This window comes from Rhinoderma darwinii, unplaced genomic scaffold (assembly GCF_050947455.1).
Source record: "Rhinoderma darwinii isolate aRhiDar2 unplaced genomic scaffold, aRhiDar2.hap1 Scaffold_670, whole genome shotgun sequence".
In the NCBI taxonomy this organism is placed as follows: domain Eukaryota; kingdom Metazoa; phylum Chordata; class Amphibia; order Anura; family Rhinodermatidae; genus Rhinoderma; species Rhinoderma darwinii.
This window is the reverse complement of record NW_027464228.1, coordinates 75325-82261: the sequence shown is the minus strand read 5'-3', so window position 1 is coordinate 82261 and position 6937 is coordinate 75325. Positions and strand designations below refer to the sequence as shown.

Below are 6937 nucleotides of genomic sequence, written 5' to 3'. Positions count from 1 at the left end.
CGCATGTCAATTTATCTTGCGTTTCTGCTTGCGAATTGTATCTGCCTAGTTCTGAGGAAAAACCCGCAGCATGAAAACGCACAGATTTACGCATCAAAACGGAAAAATGCATGGAAAAAGGTGCGGTTAGGTGCGGCTCCGGCCTCTTTCACATCTGCGTTGGGTTTCCGTTCTGATGTTCCGTCGCAGCTTTCCGTCAGAACGGGACCCTGAACCGACACAGACGGAACCCAGAGGTTTCCCTTTCCATCACCATTGATTTCAATGGTGACAGATCCGTCAATGGGGATGGAAATGGAAGCCTCTGGGTTCCGTCTGTGTCGGGTCAGAGTCGCGTTAATACGGAAAGCTCCGTCAGAACGGGACCCCAAGTCACATGTGAACAAGGCCTTTTATCTGCAAATTTCCTGAGCTTTGGTGCCAATTTTCGGATCCAAATAGGCCACGTGTGCTGTAGCCTTAGTGTATGTTCACACGTAGCATAAATACTGCAGGTTTTCCACAACTTATTTCATTGCTGAAAATGTGCAGCATAATCCAGTATGAAGGAATCTCACCCACACACTCCGTAACAAACCTGCAGAAAACCAGCTGATAAATGACCCTGCGTTGCGTGCTTTTAAGCCGCAGCGTGTCGCTTTATGTTGCTGATTCGCAGTGTTTTTGGTTGCGGCCTTTCCTCATACATCGGTTTCAAAGGGAACGTAAAACTTGCAACAAATCGGAAAAGCCGCAATTCCACTGCAAATATCACATCGGAAAAAAAAGTTTCGACTCGGGCCTCATGCACGCGACTGTGCCCGTAATCATGGTACGCGGGCACGGCCGGCAGCTGGGGGCCATGGACAGCTACCCGCATTTTGGGCCCGTGTTCCCATACAAAGTATGGCAGCACGCTCCGTAAAAAGCAGGACAGGACATGTGCGATCTCTGAGGCTTTCCACAATGTCCATAGCAGTGAAATGGCGGGTAATTTGTAATATTTCGTCAGATGGCGAGACTCTGTTTTATTTGTCAACCTCCTCATCCATTGAGATGCCCCAGGACCACCACCGTAGTTGAAATCCCTGAAAGAAGTGACCCCGCAACAAGTGATACCCCCGAGCGAAGTGACCCCATTTGGACGCCCACACCAGACAATTATGAACCCCAAATCCCCGAGTACACGGGCAGCTCAGGGATAAAATGTAACACGGCAGGGCTCAGTGAGATGGACTTCTTCACTGATGACTTTATAGAGCTAATGGTGTCCCAGACAAATTGATATGCCCAACAGTATATTACTAAGAACCCCACATCATTTTATGCCCAATCCCACAGGTGGACCCCTGTAGATGCAGCAGAGTTGGGCAAGTTTTTGGGACTGCTCTTGAACATGGGGCTTCTGAAAAAGCCGTCCATTAGGACCTTCTGGAGCACGGACATCTTATCCCACACCCCGATGTGCCGCATGGCCATGTCCAGGATGCGTTATGAGGCAATACTTTGCTTCCTACATTATGCCGATAATGAGCCGTGCCCACCCCGAGATGACCCCCAAGTGCCTCGCTTCCAGAAGTCCTGCGGCATGCGGCACTGCTAGAAGAAATCTGAGAGGCCTCCCTAAGACTCTGCAGGGCAAACACTCAGAAGGGGTGAGAGCAGGGCACAATCTAGCAGCAACATATTGTGTGTCACGTACAAGACCACGGAGATGCCACACCAGTACCCATGTACCTGTACGCGGTACCAGTGCAGAGACCCCCAAACCAGACTGCATCCTGGACTACAATAGGTACATGGGAGGGGTGGACTTGTCAGATCAAGTCCTGAAGCCCTACAGCGCCATGCGGTGTGGTATAAGAAGCCGGCCGGGCACCTCATACAGTTGGCATTATACAATGTGTAGGTGCTACGTCGATGTACAGGCCAGAGGGGAACTTTCCTGGAATTTCAAGAGGTGGCACCCAGTACTTCTGGAAGCGAGGCCACACTCATCGTACCAGGGCGGCAACACTTTCCAGGAGAAGTTCCCCAAACTGGCAAGAAGGGAAAAAGTCAAAAGAGGTGCAAAGTCTGCTATAAGAGGGCGATAAGGGAGGACACAATATATCAATGTGACACGTGTCCCGAAAAACCAGGGCTCTGTATGAAAGAGTGTTCAAATTTATCATCCATCCCTTGCTTTATAATCTACCCTGACGCACTCCGCACAGCTTATCCCCCTCATCTTTCCCCTCTGGGCCCTGCTGCGTGCCCAGGCAGCTGATAACAGCCACATGTAGGGTATTGCCGTACCCAGGAGAACCCACATTACAGTTTATGGGGTGTATATCTCCGGTGGCACATGCTGGGCACAATATATCAGACACTGACATGGCATATATGTATAGGAAATTGCAAATCTTACTTTGCACCATCTGCTGCGCATTATCTTTTACACAATACCTGTGGGGTCAAAATGCTCCCTACACCTCTAGATGAATGTCTTAAAGGGATCCTGTCATCAACATCTTACCTGTTAAACTAGCCTGACCCCTCAATGGCCGCAGCTGTCCAGAGTTCGTTCCTGTTCTCTTCTTTCCTGAAATCCTCCTCTGTCTGTAAATATCGTCGTTTCAACTTTTCCCGCCTTTTATGGTAATTATTTTTCCCTCTGGGATGCAGCTTCTTAACCACGCCCACTGCCACCACCTGTCCAGCCCTGACTGGCTAAGGAGTTGTCAATCAAAAAGAAGGAGGTGGAGTCCACTCTGAGATGCTGGAGGAATGAAAACCTGACTCTTTTCAGATGAAGATTTGACTCTTTTCTGCTCATTTGCATACGGCGTGGGACCACTGAAAAACGGAATACTAAAGCTACAGAGCTTACTTAGAACATATTTATAGCTTAGATGACAATGATTTTTCACCCACTTTCACCAGGTATTGCTGCCTTTATAGCTAAAATGCTGGTGACAGGTTCCCTTTAAGGGGTGTAGATTTTAAAACGGGGTCACTTCTCGGGGGTTTCAACTGTACTGGTACCTCAGGGGTTCTGCATACATGACTTAGCACCAGAAAAGCTCCAGTAGGCCAAATGGTGGTCCTTCCCTTCTGAGCCCTCCCCATGGGCCCAAATTGCAGCTTATCACCACAAATGGGGCATTGCCGCACTCAGGAGAAATTGGGCAACCAAATTAGGTATTTTATTCTCTGTGAAAATAAGAAATTGTGGTAAAAAAAGACATCTTATTGAAACAAATGTCATTTTTTTTATTTCACAGCCCAATTCAAATACGTGCTGTGAAAAAACTGTGCGGTCTAAATGGTAACAACAACCATAAATGAATTCCTTGAGGGGTGCAGTTTACAAAATGGGGTCACTATTGGGGGATTCCTACTGTTTTGGCACCTCAACACCTCTTCAAACCTGGCATGCTGCCTAAAATATATTCTAATAAAAAAGAGGCCCCAAAAATCCCCTAGGTGCTTTGATTCTGGTTGTGTTTTGGTCCACGAGCGCACTAGAGCCACATGTGGGACATTTCTAAAAACTGCAGAATCTGGACAATACATATTTAGTCGTGTTTCTCTGGTAAAACCTTCCGTGTTACAGAAAAAAATTAACAAAATTGAAATTCAGCAAGAAAAATGAAATTTGCAATTTCACCTCCACTTTGCTTTAATTCCTGTGAAATGCCTGAAGGGTTAAAAAACTTTCTAAATGCTGTTTTGAATACTTTGAGGGGTCTAGTTTTTAAAATGGGGTGTTTTATCAGGGTTTCTAATACAAAGGCCCCACAAAGCCACTTCAGAACTGAACAGGCACCTTAAAAAAAGGCTTTTGACATTTTAAAAATATGAGAAATTGCTGTTTATGTTCTAAGCCTTGTAACGTCCAAGAAAAAGAAAAGAATGTTCAAAAAACGAAGCCAATCTAAAGTAGACATATGGGAAATGTGAACTAGTAACTATTTTGGGGGGTATAACCACCTGCCTTACGAGCAGGTCAATTTAAATTCAGAAAAATGCTATTTTTTTCAAATGTTCTCTACATTTTGCTATTTTTCACAAATATACACTAAATATATCGTCCAAATTTTACCACTAACATAAAGCCCAATGTGTCACGAGAAAACCATCTCAGAACCGCTTGGATAGGTTTAAGCATTCCGAAGTTATTACCACATAAAGTGAAATATGTCAGATTTGAAAAATGAGCTCTGAGCCTTAAGGCCAAAACAAGGCTGCGTCCTTAAGGGGTTAATAAAATGTACCGTTAAAAACAAACTTAAAAAAATGCAGACCCCTAGACCACTGACCTCTCTAGATCTGCAGAACATTGCTCTGTCCTCTCTACCGCCTGACAGATACAGTGATATATTCTGCAGATTATTACACCTATGACCTCTATAGAGATCTGCAGAACATTGCTCTGTCCTCTCTACCTCCTGACAGATACATAGTGATATATTCTGCAGATCATTACACCACTGACCTCTCTAGAGATCTGCAGAACATTGCTCTGTCCTCTCTACCTCGTGACAGATACAGTGATATATTCTGCAGATCATTACACCACTGACCTCTCCAGATCTGCAGATCATTGCTCTGTGCTCTCTACCTCGTGACAGATACATAGTGATATATTCTGCAGATCATTACACCACTGACCTCTCTAGAGATCTGCAGAACATTGCTCTGTCCTCTCTACCTCGTGACAGATACATAGTGATATATTCTGCAGATTATTACACCACGGACCTCTATAGAGATCTGCACATTGCTCTGTCCTCTCTACCTCGTGACAGATACAGTGATATATTCTGCAGATTATTACACCTCGGACCTCTATAGAGATCTGCAGAATATTACTCTGTCCTCTCTACCTCGTGACAGATACAGTGATATATTCTGAAGATTATTACACCACGGACCTCTCTAGAGATCTGCAGAACATTGCTCTGTCCTCTCTACCGCCTGACAGATACATAGTGATATATTCTGCAGATTATTACACGACGGACCTCTATAGAGATCTGCACATTGCTCTGTCCTCTCTACCTCGTGACAGATACATAGTGATATATTCTGCAGATCATTACACCACTGACCTCTCTAGATCTGCAGAACATTGCTCTGTCCTCTCTACCTCGTGACAGATACATAGTGATATATTCTGCAGATTATTACACCACGGACCTCTCTAGAGATCTGCAGAACATTGCTCTGTCCTCTCTACCTCCTGACAGATACATAGTGATATATTCTGCAGATTATTACACCTATGACTTTTCTACACCCTTATGTTCCCCGTAGAAGAAAGGTTCCCTGGATAAATTCTCCAATATAAAAATGAAAGCACAAAAATGTGTAAAACAAATATATTTATTGTAGAATGTGGTAGAGTTGCTGCGATGTCTTCTGTGGCTCCGGCCCCTTAACAAGCGGTGATTGGTGAGATGAAGAGGGGGAGGGTCCGTCTTCACACGTGGATATGGCCGTCAGTCCACCTTTACACAGCTCAGTCCTGGATCAGAAGAGACGTTTTTCATGTTTCTCACATTTTTCATAGTCGAATCCTAGAAAAGAAAAATCCAATAAGCAAAAAACATTCACAAAACCTTCACCACCAGAAGATGAAGACGGAGCAGAGGACGTCAGACTTACCGGATCTCGCTTCTGTTCTGCTCGTCACTGCTTCTCAGCACTGGAGGAGTCTTCATGGGAATTTCAGATGGTTTAGGTGGTAAAGGCCACGATGTTGGGGTGACAACTGCAAAATAAAAATCAGAAATTCAGTGCCCAGGCGGCTGTAGAAGAGATGTGAGGGGAGAAGATCATCAGTGGACGGCACTTACCTCACCTAAAGATGGTGAATGGGCCCTAAGTAAAGGATGGAATTAAGATGGCCGCTTTCTCTCCCGGGAGTTTCGGGACCCTGATGGTAAATGGGCCCCAAGCGACAGATGGAATTAAGATGGCCGCTTTCTCTCCCGGGGGTATGGGGTCCTGATGGTAAATGGGCCCCGAGTGGCAGATGGTACTAAAATGGCCGCTTTCTCTTCCGGGGGTTTGAGGCCCTGATGATAACCGTAGCCCCCAAAAGGTCCTCCATCTCCACATCATCAGGAAATTGGCGTCCGCCAATTTCCATTTTGTCACCCTCATCCTCCACGTCCTCCATCTCCACATCATCCGGAAGCCGGCGTCCGCCAACCTCCATTTTCTCTACAGTACTCATCTTGGGAAACGTCTTCACCAACATCCTCTTCTTACGCGACACCTCCATGATGAGAGCCAGCAAGAGAAACTGACACCGTGGTCAATGTGTGACCCCAATTTATAAACTTTCTGATGTCATAACCGGTTGGCCATTATGTGGAAACGGAACACGTCCAGATTACAGGCCACGCCCCTCATGACATCACGCTCAGATTCTTCACAGTGCAGAGAAATAGAATCTGCTCACATTCTGGATGACATCACAAGAAGCGTATCCCAGTGAACCGTTACACCCGAGCGGCCATATAAAATGTAATATGGTACAAGAATACAGGCAGGAGGGTCACACTACACCCTCTGGGGAGGTTTCTATCACCTCAAAGAATTCCCAAATCAATGTGGTCAATTCCAGACTTTCTAAAATGTAGAATCGCACCCATAAAACATACAACACAGGCATTTACATACGGGTTCATGGACTCTCACCCAAAATTGCGTTCATGCCAAGGCCAATGGTGTAATATATGACCCCAGAGAAGAATCACCCAATGTTTTCACAGCTAATGCAATCGCCACATGGGAAACACCCTCCACCATGGGTTATGGGTGCCAAGTGGAGAGGTGTCACATGGTCGCAGCTATGTCATGAGACGTGTCATCATCAAATTTACCAGAATGGGGTCAGATATCAAAAACATGCCCTGGGAGTTGTAGTTTTGCAACAGCTGAAGACTACTGATGTGCTGAACCG

The 6937-nt window shown here is 45.6% G+C and overlaps 1 long non-coding RNA gene across 1 annotated transcript; it reads right to left on the bottom strand.

Moving 5' to 3' along the window:
* Window positions 1-5504: 5504 nt before the first annotated feature.
* Window positions 5505-6385, bottom strand: LOC142728071 (uncharacterized). Its single transcript, XR_012877457.1, has 3 exons — window positions 5823-6385; window positions 5632-5737; window positions 5505-5543 (listed from the first exon to the last, which is right to left on the bottom strand). It is a non-coding gene; the product is annotated as an uncharacterized LOC142728071 (long non-coding RNA).
* Between the last annotated feature and the right edge of the window lie 552 nt (window positions 6386-6937).